Source organism: Artibeus jamaicensis, unplaced genomic scaffold, assembly GCF_021234435.1.
Source record: "Artibeus jamaicensis isolate MK-2021 breed Jamaican fruit bat unplaced genomic scaffold, CSHL_Jam_final contig_559, whole genome shotgun sequence".
NCBI classification, from domain to species: domain Eukaryota; kingdom Metazoa; phylum Chordata; class Mammalia; order Chiroptera; family Phyllostomidae; genus Artibeus; species Artibeus jamaicensis.
The window spans coordinates 7,531,869-7,545,789 of NW_026521887.1; positions in this window are offsets into that span (position 1 = coordinate 7,531,869).

The window sequence follows — 13,921 nt, forward strand, 5'->3', positions numbered from 1 at the left end:
AAGCAACACAATTAAAAAATAGGTGAAGCACTTGAGCAGACACCTCACCAAAGAGGGCATTCAAAGGGTCCAGAGACATATGAAAAGATGCTCTGTATCACTAGCCATCAGTGAGTTGCAAATTAAAACCACAATGAGACACCCATCAGAATGGCCAACATAAACAAAGCAACAAACAACAAATATTGGAGAGGGTATGGAGACAACGGAACCCTAGTGCATTGTTGGTGGGATTACAGACTGGTACAACCACTATGAAAAACAGTGTGGAATTTTCTCAGATAACTAAAAATTGCACTGCCTTTTGACCCAATAATTCTACTGCTAGGATTATATTCTAAGAACCCTGAAACACCAATCCAAAAGAACCTATGCACACCAATGTTCATAGCAGCACAATTTACAATAGCCAAGTGCTGGAAGCAACCCAAGTGCTCATCAGTAAGTGAATGGATCAAAAAACTATGGTACATTTACACAATGGAATTCTACACAGCAGAGAGAAAGAAGGATCTCCTACCCTTTTTGACAGCGTGGATGGAACTGGAGAATATTATGCTAAGTGATATAAACCAGGCAGTGAAAGACGAACACCATATGATCTCACCATTAACAGGAAACTGATCAACAAAATGAACAAGCAAGCAAAGTATAGCCAAAGACATTGTACTTGAGAACATGATGACAGTGATTGGAGGGGAGAGGGAAGGGGATAATGTTGGAAAAGGGTGAAGGGTTTACAGGAACAGTTATAAAGGACATAGGAACAACAACGGAAGGGGTGGAAATGGTGGAGGGAGGTAAGGAGGGCTAGGGTGGTAGGAGGGGGAGGGGTAAAAGGCAGAAAACTGTACTTGAACAAGAATAAAAATAAAATAAAATAAATCAATAAACAACATTTAAAAGTAAAAAAATCAAGTTCAGAAATTTTTCAGCAGTGGAACAAATGTCTTAATAGGTATATTGCATCAAGTGGAGAATACTTTGAAGCTGACTGAAATTTAAACATGTAAGAATAAATATACAATATTTATAAATAAATTTGTGGGGATTTGGGATCCTTGCTTGTATAATGTTTTACAAATTCCTTTACCTAATAGTTTCCCTTCCATTCATCTTGCAGTTTAGAAGCCTGTGAGAAATTGTGTTGCCTTATATACAATAATATAACGTGTATCTGCATCTTAAAATAATTATAACAAAACACCCATGTAAGTACTAATAAAGATTACTTTTTGACAACTTTAGACAGACAGCTGACCCTTCCAAGCTCATGAGCGCACTCCTTATAAAATCCATTTTCAGCAAGAACCCTGCTAAGTCCTTTTAGCAAGAACCCTTCATTTAGTACTGAAGGTGGTCGCCAAGTTGGTGGAAGCTGAGCCCACTTGCTTGTGTCCCCAGCACAGATTTTCAACTGATCTTCCAACAAGTGACCTGAACAATCAATGGAATCTTAACTGATATGAATTTCTGAAGCCAAAGGGTACAGAGGAAGCTTGGCACCATCTGGTAAAAGATTTTATAAGTTAAAGGAGAAATACCCTGCATGAGGTGCCTGCAGCAGAGGAGAAAAAAGAGGAAAGTGCAGTTTAGTAATCCTGTCCCTCATGGGGACCCCCAACCCTAATCAGAAGAGACTTGTGAGGATATACGGAGTCTGAGGAACTCAAGCTCCACACACGCAGTGAGCAGCACATCTATAGCTGCAGTGCCAACAGGAGAGTTCAAGAGAGAAATTCTATCTCCTAAAGCTGTCAGAGGCACCAGGAGGCTTTGGCCACACCTGACCAAGAATGACTTTTTGCCTTCTGGAGAAGTGGGGCGCAAGAAGAGCTGGGTAGTTGCCCTAGGCAATGTGGGTGCACATAAGGACTTTTTTAAAGAGGGGAGTCAAGACTGGCTGAGCATGGACCCCCTCATGCACATGCAGCTGCCCTACCAGCAAAGAGTCCAGATTAAAAGCATGGTTCAGGCCCACTGAGTCCAGCTGGCCAGGAAGACCAGAAGACTAAGGCGAAGGGATTGTGGGGCCCCATCCAGCATGGCTGGCAAGCAGGGGACTGAGCACATAACTGAGGGTTTGGGTCTGAGCCCCTGTAAGAACAGCAAGTTGGGAGCTGGATGTCAAGAGTAGAATGCCTGAGATTCTTAGCAGCCAGGTAGGACCATCCACAATGTGGAGTACAAACTTCTGGGAAGGGAAAAGCATGCCCCACCCCCAGCTGTAGGATTGTAAACCCCACAGAACAGTAAAGCCAGACTCAGGAAAGCCCTGCTGTGCTCATACCTGCAGGGGAAAGAAAGAGAATCTCCAAAGGAGCCCTTTATGAACTCTTATCAGATGCTATGCTGGCTCCACCTCCAGCCCTATTCCACTGAAAAAATCAGAGCAGAAATTAGAAATTGACACAGAAAGAGATATTCAGGGCCCCACCCAGAGTGATCTCTCACACAGAGCTGCCACCAGCACCAAACAGAAAAAAACTGCCCCTTTTACACAAATTGGCCCCTTACATGAAACAGCTAATTCATCAGGAACTACACATTATTGGAAATAATTCAGGACAGATCAAGGCATGTGGCCCAGGGGCAGGAAAACACACCCACCATCTTTCCTGAAGACTGAACAGTGCTTCCTGGGGTGGAAGTGGAGGGGTGGGAGATGATGATCCAGGGATGCCACTCTCATGATCACACCAGAGGCCCCGGCTAAAGACAGGTGGAGGTGGTACATGTGGTGCTGTGGGACCTTAGATGAACTATGCCTGGACCTTGCACTGATAAAAAGCCAATAGGGCAGAATAGCAAAGACTAGCCAAGCCTGAAGGAGACAGCAACAGATTGTGGATTGCCCATAGCCTCAAACAGGCTGGCTGAAGCTGGACTGGAACAACAGCTGACATCAGGGGCAGATCCTAAAGAAGAAAACAGCAGGCAAACAAACACTAGAATTTACTGAGATAAATTCCACCTACTTCTTTTTTTTATTTGCATTATTTTCCCTCTTCCATAGCTTAATAACATTATTCTTTTTTCTTCAATTTTCTTCCCATTGTGTCACTATTTTTTATTTTTTATTTATATTTAAAAATTTTTATTATTTTTTCTTTTTAGTTTTAATTCAAATCACATATTTTATGATTCTTTTTTCTCACTCCATTTTGCACTCATACTTCTTTTCTATTTATGTTTTAAATTTTATATTTCCCCTTTCTATGCCTTGTTTCTATTCTTCACTCTTACTATTTCTTCTCTCTCCAACCTCTCAAAATCATCTTTCATTCCATTAGTTATATCACATTCTTTTTACATTTCTTATAATATCCTTATTCTTGTTCCACCATTATTAATATTTGTTCAGTTGTCATTGACATTAGGGTTGTTGCATTTCTTCACTTGTATTCCTGTTTGTCCACTATTTTTATTTTAAATAGCATATTTCAGAAATGTATTTATTTTAATTGTTGTTCAAGTACAGTTTTCTATCTTTTACTCCCATCCCAGGCCATCCCCCCCCCCAGTGCTCCCAACCACCCTCCCATTTCCACTCCTACTTTTTTGTCCATGTGTCCTTTTATACTTGTTCCTGTAAACCCTCACCCTTTTCCCCTAAAATTCCCTCCCCTCTCTCCTCTGGTCACTGTCAGCCTGTTCTCTGTTTCAGTGTATTTTGTTATATTTTGCTTTCTTGTTTGTTTTGTTTATTAGGTTCCACTTATAGGTGTGATCATATGGTATTTGTCTTTCACTCCCTGGCTTATTTGACTCAGCATAATGATTTCCAGTTCCATCCATGCTGTGGCAAAGGGTAGGAGCTCCTTCTTTCTTTCTGCTGCATAGAATTCCACTGTGTAAATGTACCATACTTTTTGGATCCATTCATTTACTGACAGGCACCTAGGTTGCTTCCAGCACTTGGCTATTGTAAATTGTGCTGCTGTGAACACTGGGGTGCATAGGTTCTTTTGGATTGGTGTTTCAGGGTTCTTAGGATATAATTCTGGCACTGGAATTGCTGAGTCAAAAGGCAGATCTATTTTTAGTTTCTGAGAAAATTCCATACTGTTTTCCACACTGGTTGTACCAGTCTGCAATATCACCTACAATGAACTAGGGTTCCCTTTTCTCCACAAACTCTCCAGTGTTTGTTGTTTGTTGCTTTGTTTATGAAGGCCATTCTGACCATTGTGAGGTCGTATCTCATTCTGGTTTTAATTTGCATCTCTCTGATAGCTAGTGATAGCTAAGCCAAGCTAAAACCAGCCAAGCAAAGAAGACTATACAGAAAGAAGAGGAATACAAAAATACTATTAAGACTTCCGCCAAGATGGAGACGTAGGTGGAACCACCTTGCCTCTGTGCACAACCAAATCTAAGAACAACTATTTTTAACAATAATAAACACAACCAAGCCACACAGAAAATCGACAATACGGAGTCCAAAGACAACTAAATGCTCGGCTAAACCGGTAAGAGAAGCGAAGCCAGCAGCGGAGCAGGTTGGCAAGAAAAAATTCCCGGTGGTGCGCAGTGTGCAAGCAGCCGAAGGTGCTGATCGCAGGCTAGCTACGGGAGCACACAGGGAAGATGCGCGGCGGGCTGTCTGCGGTCAGTCAGTCGCGCATCTGCGTGCGGATAAACCAGTGAGAAGGGAAGCCTGCGCGGGGCAGCAGGCTCGCACAATTCCGATCGGATAAACAGGCCCGGGGCGAGTGGTGTGACTGGACCGACTGGGCTAGCGGAGAGGACCGCCAACGCTCCCTCTCTGACCACGCCCCCACACACAGCGTCACAAACCAGCGACCTGGGTTGCCCTGTCCTGGTAAACAACTAAGGCTTAGCTCCGCTTACTTAACGGCACAAATTGACCAAAAATGGCTCTAGGACAACTCAGAGCCCCAGAACCGATTGATCTAAGTGATGAAGAAATAGCCAGTCTTTCAGATGCACAGTTCAAAACACTGGTTATCAGGATCCTTACAGAACTGGTTGATTTTAGTCACAAATTAGAGAAACATATGGAAGCTAAACTAATTGAAATGAATGGTAATACAAAGGAAACCAATAGTAATGGAAAGGAAATTGGGACTCAAATCAAGGGAGTGGACCAGAAGGAAGAAAAAAATGATCAAACAGAAAAGAATGAAGAAATAAGAATTCAGAAAAATGAGGAGAAGCTTAGGAACCTCCAGGACATCTTTAAACGTTCCAACATCCGAATTATAGGGGTACCAGAAGGGGGAAAGGCACAGCCACCAGTGGAAAACTTATTTGAACAAATAATAAAGGAGAATTTCCCCAATCTGGCAAAGGAAATAGACTTCCAGGAAATCCAGGAAGCTCAGAGACTCACAAAGAAGTTGGACCCAAGAAGGAACACACCAAGGCACATCATAATTACATTAGCCAAGATTAAAATGAAGGAGAGAATCCTAGAAGCAGCAAGAAATAAGGGGACAGTCACCTACAAAGGAGTGCCCATCAGACTGTCAGCTGATTTCTCAGCTGACCTTACAGGCAAGAAGGGGCTGGAAAGAGGTATTCCAAGTCATGAAAACCAAAGACCTACAACCAAGATTGCTCTACCCAGCAAAGTTTTCATTTAGAATGGAAGGACAGATAAAGTGCTTCTTAGATAAGACCAAATTCAAGGAGTTCATCATCACCAAGCCCTTATTATATGAAATGTTAAAGGGACTTACCTAAGAAAAAGAAGATAAAAAAGATGAACAGTGAAAGGACAGCAAACTCACAGTTAGTAACAACCACACCTAAAACAAAAGCAAACTAAGAGGATAGCTAGATCAGGAGCAGAACCAAAGAAATGAAGATCACATGGAGGGTTAGCAACAGGGGAGTGGGAGGAGGAGAAGGGGGGAGAAGGTACAGAAAATAAGTAGCATAGACAGTAGATAGAAAATAGATAGGGGGGAGGGTAAGAATAGTAGGGGAAATACAGAATCTAAAGAACTTGAGACACATGGTCATGAACTAAAGGGGGAAATGGTGGGGGAAGGGTATGCGGGGTGGAGGGGAATTGAGGGGGGGAATAGAACAAATGTAATGGCATAATCAATAAAAAAGTTTAAAAAAAATAAAAATTAAAAAAATTAAAAAAACAAAAATACTATTAAAATAAAAGATGTAAGAATAATGAAAAAGTAATAATACAAATATGCAGTAACTTGGAGGTTCTCTGTAATAGCAAAGTGAAATTTGCCTCACTGACTTAACTGTTGGAATGCCCCCTTTTTGGGTCCACCTCTGGTGCTTTCACAGTTCCAAGTTTTTGTGTCACTTGGGGGTGGGGCAAAAAAGGCAGAAGGGAGGAAGAAGAGATAAGATTGGAAAGAAAGGAAGAAGGAATAAAACAAAAAAAAAGGAAAAGAGAGGCAATGGTATTGAAAGATAAAACAATAATAAAATTAAAAAAATAAAAGAGTACTTAAAAAATACCTCTTGTTGGTTTCAAACTGTCCAAACCAATTTTTCTGGTCTCACTGGCTGCAGCAGCCTGAGGGGCAATTGGTGTAGCCTTTCTCCCTTCCTGATGTTTACTCAGCCAGTCTTGCAAGCACTCTCTCAAGAGCTAGTGTTGCTCCTCTCCCCAGCACCCCACACAGGGGGTCCAGGTCTTCTTCAGAGCACTCTTTCCCAGTTGTCATCGCCATGGGCTGGGGTGCGGGCACGTGCACCTGACCAGGCTGCCCTGGGCTGGAGGGCTTGTGAGTGAACCCTTCCCAGTGCTATGGGGGAACACAGGACCTTTCGCCTAACCTCTGTATTGCTGCTGCCTGGCTGGGTGGGGAGTAGGCCGAGCGGCTGTTGCAGGAGAATCCCCCAAACAGTTTTTCTTTTTGAGAAATTCCTCATACTCAAACCGGCCACTCAGTACAGCCCAGTTCTCCAGCCAGACTGGTGATTGTCAGGGTCAGTGCATGTCACTGCGAGGCTCTCAACTCTCCCAAGCTGGTGACCACACACTCCATGTGTGATCACTGCCCTTGTGTGTTTGCCTCTTCGTCCTTGTTTCCCTCTCTGCAACTTCAAGCAACCAGGTGTCTCTGGTGCTGCTCAAACCCTGCTTGGCCGGGGAGGGAGGGAGCAGTTGACCCAGTTCTCTCCCAAGGACTCTGTGGCAGGCCTGCTGCTCCCAAGGAGTCTGTGGTAGCACAGGGTGCCGGCCTTTGGCTACAGCCACCCCTGTCTCTGCGCTGGTCCCTGGGACCTTAGTGTCCTGCATCAGTATCCTTACCATCTGGTTTTTCAGTGTCTGCTACAATTTCTGGTCTCTTATTTTCATATATGCTGGGGTACTGGTGGCTGTTTGCTTTGTTGCTCCATAGATGGGCCAAGTTTTTCTCCTGTGTGTAGGGGGAAGTGGAATCTGCTCCCTCCTACCTTATTGCCATCTTCCCTCTCTAAATATATTTTAATATTCTCCTTTCCTTATCCATATAGCCTTCCTCCTGTCTTATTTTTTATTTAATTGTATTTTCTCCCTTTCTTAGCCTGATTTCTAACACTCATGCTTATTATTTCTCCACCATATGTGCTCTCAAATAATTTATTCCTTTGATATCTCATAAGTTTTTCCTTTTTCTTCTTATTTTCTTTCTGCCTTTATTAATCTTTGTTCATTTTTCATGGATATCACTGCAGTGGTTGTTTTTCTTCATCTTGGTTCCTATTTTTCTTTTATCTGCAAACCTCACACTGTATTCTTCCCCTTTCTTACTCCATTTTGCCCTATACCCTTCCTATTTTATTAATGTTGTAAATTTTATTTTCTCATTTTCTTCATTTTCTTTCTATTACTTACACTTATTATTTCTCCTCTTGCTATCCTCTCAAATAATTTCTTTTTCTATTAGTCACCTCATATTTTTTCCCTTTCATATAATATTCATTCTCTTTTCACATTTATTAATATTAACTCATCAATCTAGTATGCAGAAACAAACAGAGTCACCTAAAATTGGGAGGCAACCCCCCCCCCCGAATCAGAAGGAAAGGAGGAATCCCCAGAAAGAGTGCTAAATGAAATTGAAGAAGGCAATTTATCAGACATTGAGTTCAAAGTAATGGTTATAAGGACACTAAAGGAACTCAATGAGAGCTACAAGGAACTCAGTGCAAACTACACTAGCATTAAAAAGTACATAAAAAGTATGAATAAGAACCAGGAGGAAAAGAAGAATATAATTTCTGAATTGAAGAACACAGTAAGAGGAATTAAAAGCAGATTAAGTGAAGCAGAGGATTGAATCAGTGATTTGTAACATAAGATAGAAAAAAAACCCAGTCAGAGCAACAAAACAAAAAAGGATTCAAAAAGAACAAAGATAGTTTAAGGGAGCCACAGGGGAACATTAAGTGTAACAATATTTGCATCATAGGGATCCCAGAAGGAAAGGAAATGGAGCAAGGGATAGAAAATCCGTTTGAAAAAATGACAGAAAACTTCCCTAACTTGGTGAGGGAAAAAGTCATCATGCAACTCAGGGATCACAGAGGTCCTCAATCAAGATGAACTCAAAGAGGCCTATGCCAAGACACATGATAATTAAAATGGCAAATTTTAAAGAGAAAGAGAGAATCATAAAGGCAGCAAGGGAGAAACAGCTTGTAACGTACAAGGGAACTCCAATAAAGCTTGAGCAGGTTTCTCAACAGAAACACTACAACCTAGAAGGCAATGCCATGACATATTTATTCCAAGTGATGAAAAGCAAAGACTTTCAACCAACACTACTCTATTTAGCAAGGCTCTCATTTAAAATGGAGAGTGAAGTAAGGAGCCTCTCAGTCAAAAATGGGTGAAAGAGTACATCTCCACCACGCCAGCATTGCAAGAGATGCTAAAGCGACTGCTTTAAAAACATGAAGAAAAAGAAAGACCGAGAGAAGAACAGAGGTACAAAAGGAAAAATTGCAATGAATAAATACCTATCAATAATAACCTTAAATGTAAATGGATTAAATCCTCAGATCCAAAGATATATGGAGATCCAAGATGACAGAGGAGTAAGTGAAAGCTACACTAAACTCCTCTCAGGACCAATTAAATTGCAGAGAAATCACCCAAAATAAACAAGTGAACACTAATAAACACTAACAAACAAGTGAACTTCTCTCCAGAGAAGCTGTATAACCACAGACAGGCAGGAAAAAACACTGGTACGAAGTGCAAAAGAGACATGAGATGGTTGGCTGGTCTCCCATGGGTTGCTGCTGAAGTTGTAGAAAGATATTTCAGTAGCCAGAAAGTTCCCCCTGAGAAGAGTGAAGCCTAAACCCCACCTGGGCTCCCAGGCTTACAGCACCAGAGCTGGAAAGCACCCAGATAACATCCAGCTAGGAAAGCAACAGGGTTTCAGTCTGCCAGGTAGAGACAACTGGATGCTCTGAGAGTCACTTAAAGGGCCAAAGCACAAAATTTTGTTTGTAGCCTCTTACCCTGAGTCTGGCAGAGGGAGAACAGTGTAGACGAGAGATGCTTGAGGAGAGTCTGGGTTTGGTGGCTCTGGGGAGAGAACTGAAGAAACAGCTGCCAGGATTCCTATGTTGAGTCCTTCCTTATACTGTGGAAACCTCTCTCAGGCAGGGGACTCTTCTTCAAATGGCATCAGCCTGAGGGGAAGCAATAATCCTGCCTACAAGAGTTATTCTGCCCCACCCTGTGGAACTTAAGTTTGGCTGCTGATTATGGTATGAGGCTATATCACCAATTACTTTAACAACTAATGTGGATGGATCTCTGGGAGCTCTATAAGACTTCAGCTAACCCTCCCCTGGGCGCAGTGCTGATTAAAAGCCAGCCTTGGTGTGAATCCGGGTTATTGGTGCACACAAACAGGCCCAGCAGAGGGAGCCACATGCTGTGGATCACTGATAACTCCAAACTGGTTGACCAATGCCAGTTACAAGCAATGTCTGAGTAAGGTCTACATTGGAGTCTTTTCAGATCTACCAAATACATAGAACCATATACAAAGAAACAGGCAAAATGGGAAGATAGAGAAACAGACCCCAAATGATTGAACTAGATAATTCTCCAGAAGAAAAATTAGATGAAATAAAGGCAAGCAATTTATCAGATAGAGAGTTTAGAGGAATGATTATAAGGATACTCAACAGCATGAAAAAAGGACATAGAAACCATTAAAAAAAAGGACCAGTCAGAGATAAAGAATGCAATATCTGAAATAAATAATACACTGGAAGGAATAAGTAGATTACATGAAGCATAACATCAAATCAGTGATTTGGAAAACAAGGAAAAACTAACTCCCAGGCAGAGCATCAAAAATAAAAAAGAATTTAAAAAATGAGGAGAGCATAAGAAACATTTTGCACAAAATGAAGCATAAAAACATCTGCATCTTGGGAATGCCAGAAGGAGAAGAGAGCAAGCAAGGGATCAATTTGAAGAAATATGCCCTAGCTAGTGTGGCTCAGTGGATTGAGTGCTGGCCTGTGAACGAAAGGGTCGCTGGTTCAACTCCCAGTCTGGGCACATGCCTGGATTGCAGGCCAGGTCCTCAGTGGGGGGTCCTCAAGAGGTATGTTTCTCTCTCTCTCCCTCCCTTTCCTGCTCTCTAAGAGTAAATAAATAAAGTATTTGAAAAAACTGTTTGAACAAACACTAACTGAAAACTTCCCTAATCTGCCGAAAGAACAAGACACAAAGCCCAAGAAGCTCAGAGAGACTCAAACAAGTTGGACCAAGACATGTCATAATTAAAATGACAAGACTTAAAGACATGGAGAGAACCCTAAAAGCCACAAGAGAAGAGCAGGGAATTACATACAAGGGAGCACCAATTAGACTGTTATCTGATTTCTCAAAAGAAACATTTTTGGCCAGAAGGGACTGGTATAAAATATTCAAGGTGATAAAAACCAAAGATCTACAACCAAGGCTACATTACCCAGCAAGGCTTTCATTTAAAATCAAAGAAGATATACAGAGCTTCCCATACAAAAACAAAAAAGCTAAAGGAGTATCTTAACACCAAACCAATGCTGCAACAAATGTTAAAGGCCTTGGTTTAAGAAGAAGAAGCTCTGATTGGTATAGGTCAGAGCATTGGGCATCATCCAGCAAATTTAAAAGTCACCAGTTTGTCTCCAGGTCAAGGCACGTGCCTGGGTTGTGGACCAGATCCTCAGATGGAGGTGTGCGAGGGGCAACTGATAAATGTTTCTCTCACATATTGATGCTTCTCCCTCTATTTCTCTCTCTTCCATTCTCTCTAAAAATAAATAAATAAAATTATTTTAAAAATTGGAGAAGAAAATGAGAAACAGGATTTCCAGTCAAGATGGAGGCATAGGTAGACACACTTTGCCTCATCACATAACCATAGAAAGAATTACTTGATCTCAACTTGATAAAAATATACCCAGAACTGTCTGAAAATTGAGCTGTATGGAAATCTGACAACCAAGGATTTAAAGAAACCACATTCATCCAGATGGGCAGGAGAGATGGAGTTGTGGAGACACAGTGTGTCATGGCAAGGTGGTGGTGGCAGTGGAATGGACAATTCCACATCACACATAGTGGATTAAAAATTGGGAGGGATGCCTTGTAAGTGAGTGATCCCTGCCCCAGACCATACTGCACAGCCCAGGGTTCCAACACTGGGCCAATAAATCCTCATAACTTTTGGCTGTAAAAGTCAGTGGTAGTTGGTGCAGCAGAAGAAAATGCCAGATTTTTAGGAGATTTGGCTTAAAGGACCAGCATGCTTAGAAAGTATGCCAACTCACCCACTCTGAAATTCACAACCAGGGCAACAGCTGGAAAGGTACCAGTCACCCAAAGAAAGTGGGTGAAGTAACTGAAAATAAGGTGAGTGCCAAGCAAACCTCCAAAATCCAGGTACAGTATTATCCCCTCTTCAACTCTACACGCACACAGGGCCAAAAAACACTGAAGTAGGTTGCCCCACCCTGGCAATTACCTAAAGCTCCACTCAACACCATTTACAGGTGCCTTTTCTACAATAGGCCATGCTATGAAGACAGAGTCAAAGCAACTCTACCTAATACAGGCAGAAACAAACACAGGCAGGCTGCCAAATTGTGCAAGCAAAGAAATATAGCACAAATGAAAGAACAGGAAAAAATCCTAGAAAAAAAACTAAATGAAATGGATATAACAAATACAACAGCTGCAGAGTTCAAAACACTGGTAATCAGGATGCTCACAGAACTCATTGAGTATGGCAACAATATAAAGGAAGAAATGAAGATTACAAAAAGTGAAATCTACAGTGAAATATCAGTGGAGGGAAGGAAGCTTAAATTGAAATCAATGATTTGGAACATAAGGAAGAAATAAGCATTCAACCAGAGCAGCAAGAAGAAAAAAGAATAAAAAAAACAAAAAACAAGAATAGCCCTCGCTGGTGTGGCTCAGTGAATTAAGTGTGGGCCTGAAAACCAAAGAGTTGCTGGTTTGATTCCATTTCAGGGCACATGCCTGAGTTGAGGGCCTGGTTCCCAGTAGGGGGTGCATGAAAGGGAACGACACACTGATGTTTCTCTCCCTCTCTTCCTCCCTCCCCATCTATAAAATTAAGTAAATAAAATATTAAAAAAGAACAAGGATAGTATAAGGACCCTCTGGGATATTTCCAAATGTACCAACATCTAAATCATAGGGATACCTAAAGGAGAAGAAGAGAAGCAAGAAATTGAAAACTTATTTGAAAAAAACAATGAAAGAAAACTCCTCTAATTTGGAAGTAAACATACAAGTCCAAGAAGCACAGAGAGAGCTAAACAAGTTGGACTAAAGAGGAGCATATCAGGACACATCATTATTAAAATACCAAAGGTTAAAGATAAACAGAGAGTCTTAAAAGTAACAAGTGAAAAGCAGAGAGTTACCTACAAAGGAGCCCCCATAAGACTGTGAGCTGATTTCTTTGAGAACTTTGCAGGTTAGAAGGGTCTGGCAAGAAGTATTCAAAGTGATGAAAGGCAAGGACTAATAACCTAGAATACTCTATACAAAAAGTTATAATTAGAATAGAAAGACACAAAGAGTGCTTCCCTGACAAGGTAAAGTTAAAGGAGTTCATCATTACCAAAGGACTTATTTAAGAAAAAAAAGAAGATCAACATTATGAACATTAAAAGAGAAACAAATTCACAGCCAATAGCAACTGAATCTAAAAATACAAACTAAGCAAACAACCACGACAGGAAGAAAATCATAGGTATGGAGATCATCTGGAGGGTTAGCAGTTGGGAGGGTGAAAGGGGGGAATGGGGAAAAAGGTGCAGGTATTAAGAAGCATAATTGGTAAGTGTAAAATAGAAAGGAGGATGTTAAGAATAGTATAGAAAATGGAGAAGCCAAAGAACTTATATATATGACCCATGGGTGTGAACTAAGAGGGCAGATTGCTGGGGGTAAGGATGGTGCTTGGGGTCAGGAGGGTACTGGGTGGAAGAGGACAAAGGAGGAAAAATTGGGACAACTGTAATAGTATAATCAATAAAATGTATTTAAGAAATGAACTCCTTTTTTGTTTGTTTATTTTTGTTTTTTAAATATATTTTATTGATTATGCTATTACAGTTGTCCCATTTTCCCTCCCTCACTCCCCTCCACCCTGCACACCCTCTCCAACCCACATCCCCCCCCTTTAGTTCATGTCCATGTGTCATATGTTGTTGGACACTGTTCTGCCTGGTTTCAGGAATTGTAACTATCTCCCATGGCTAAGGATGAGCAAGTGACCCCCAGAATTCAAGCCACAAGAGACAAAGGTTTGTCTCTGTTAGTGAATGCTGCCTCAGTTTCTTCTCCCTGCCCCTAAAGCATGGTTGGAAGTCAGACATGGGTAAGACTCTTCACAGCGAGGGGCAACCTAAGCCAGACTTGATCACTTGGGAG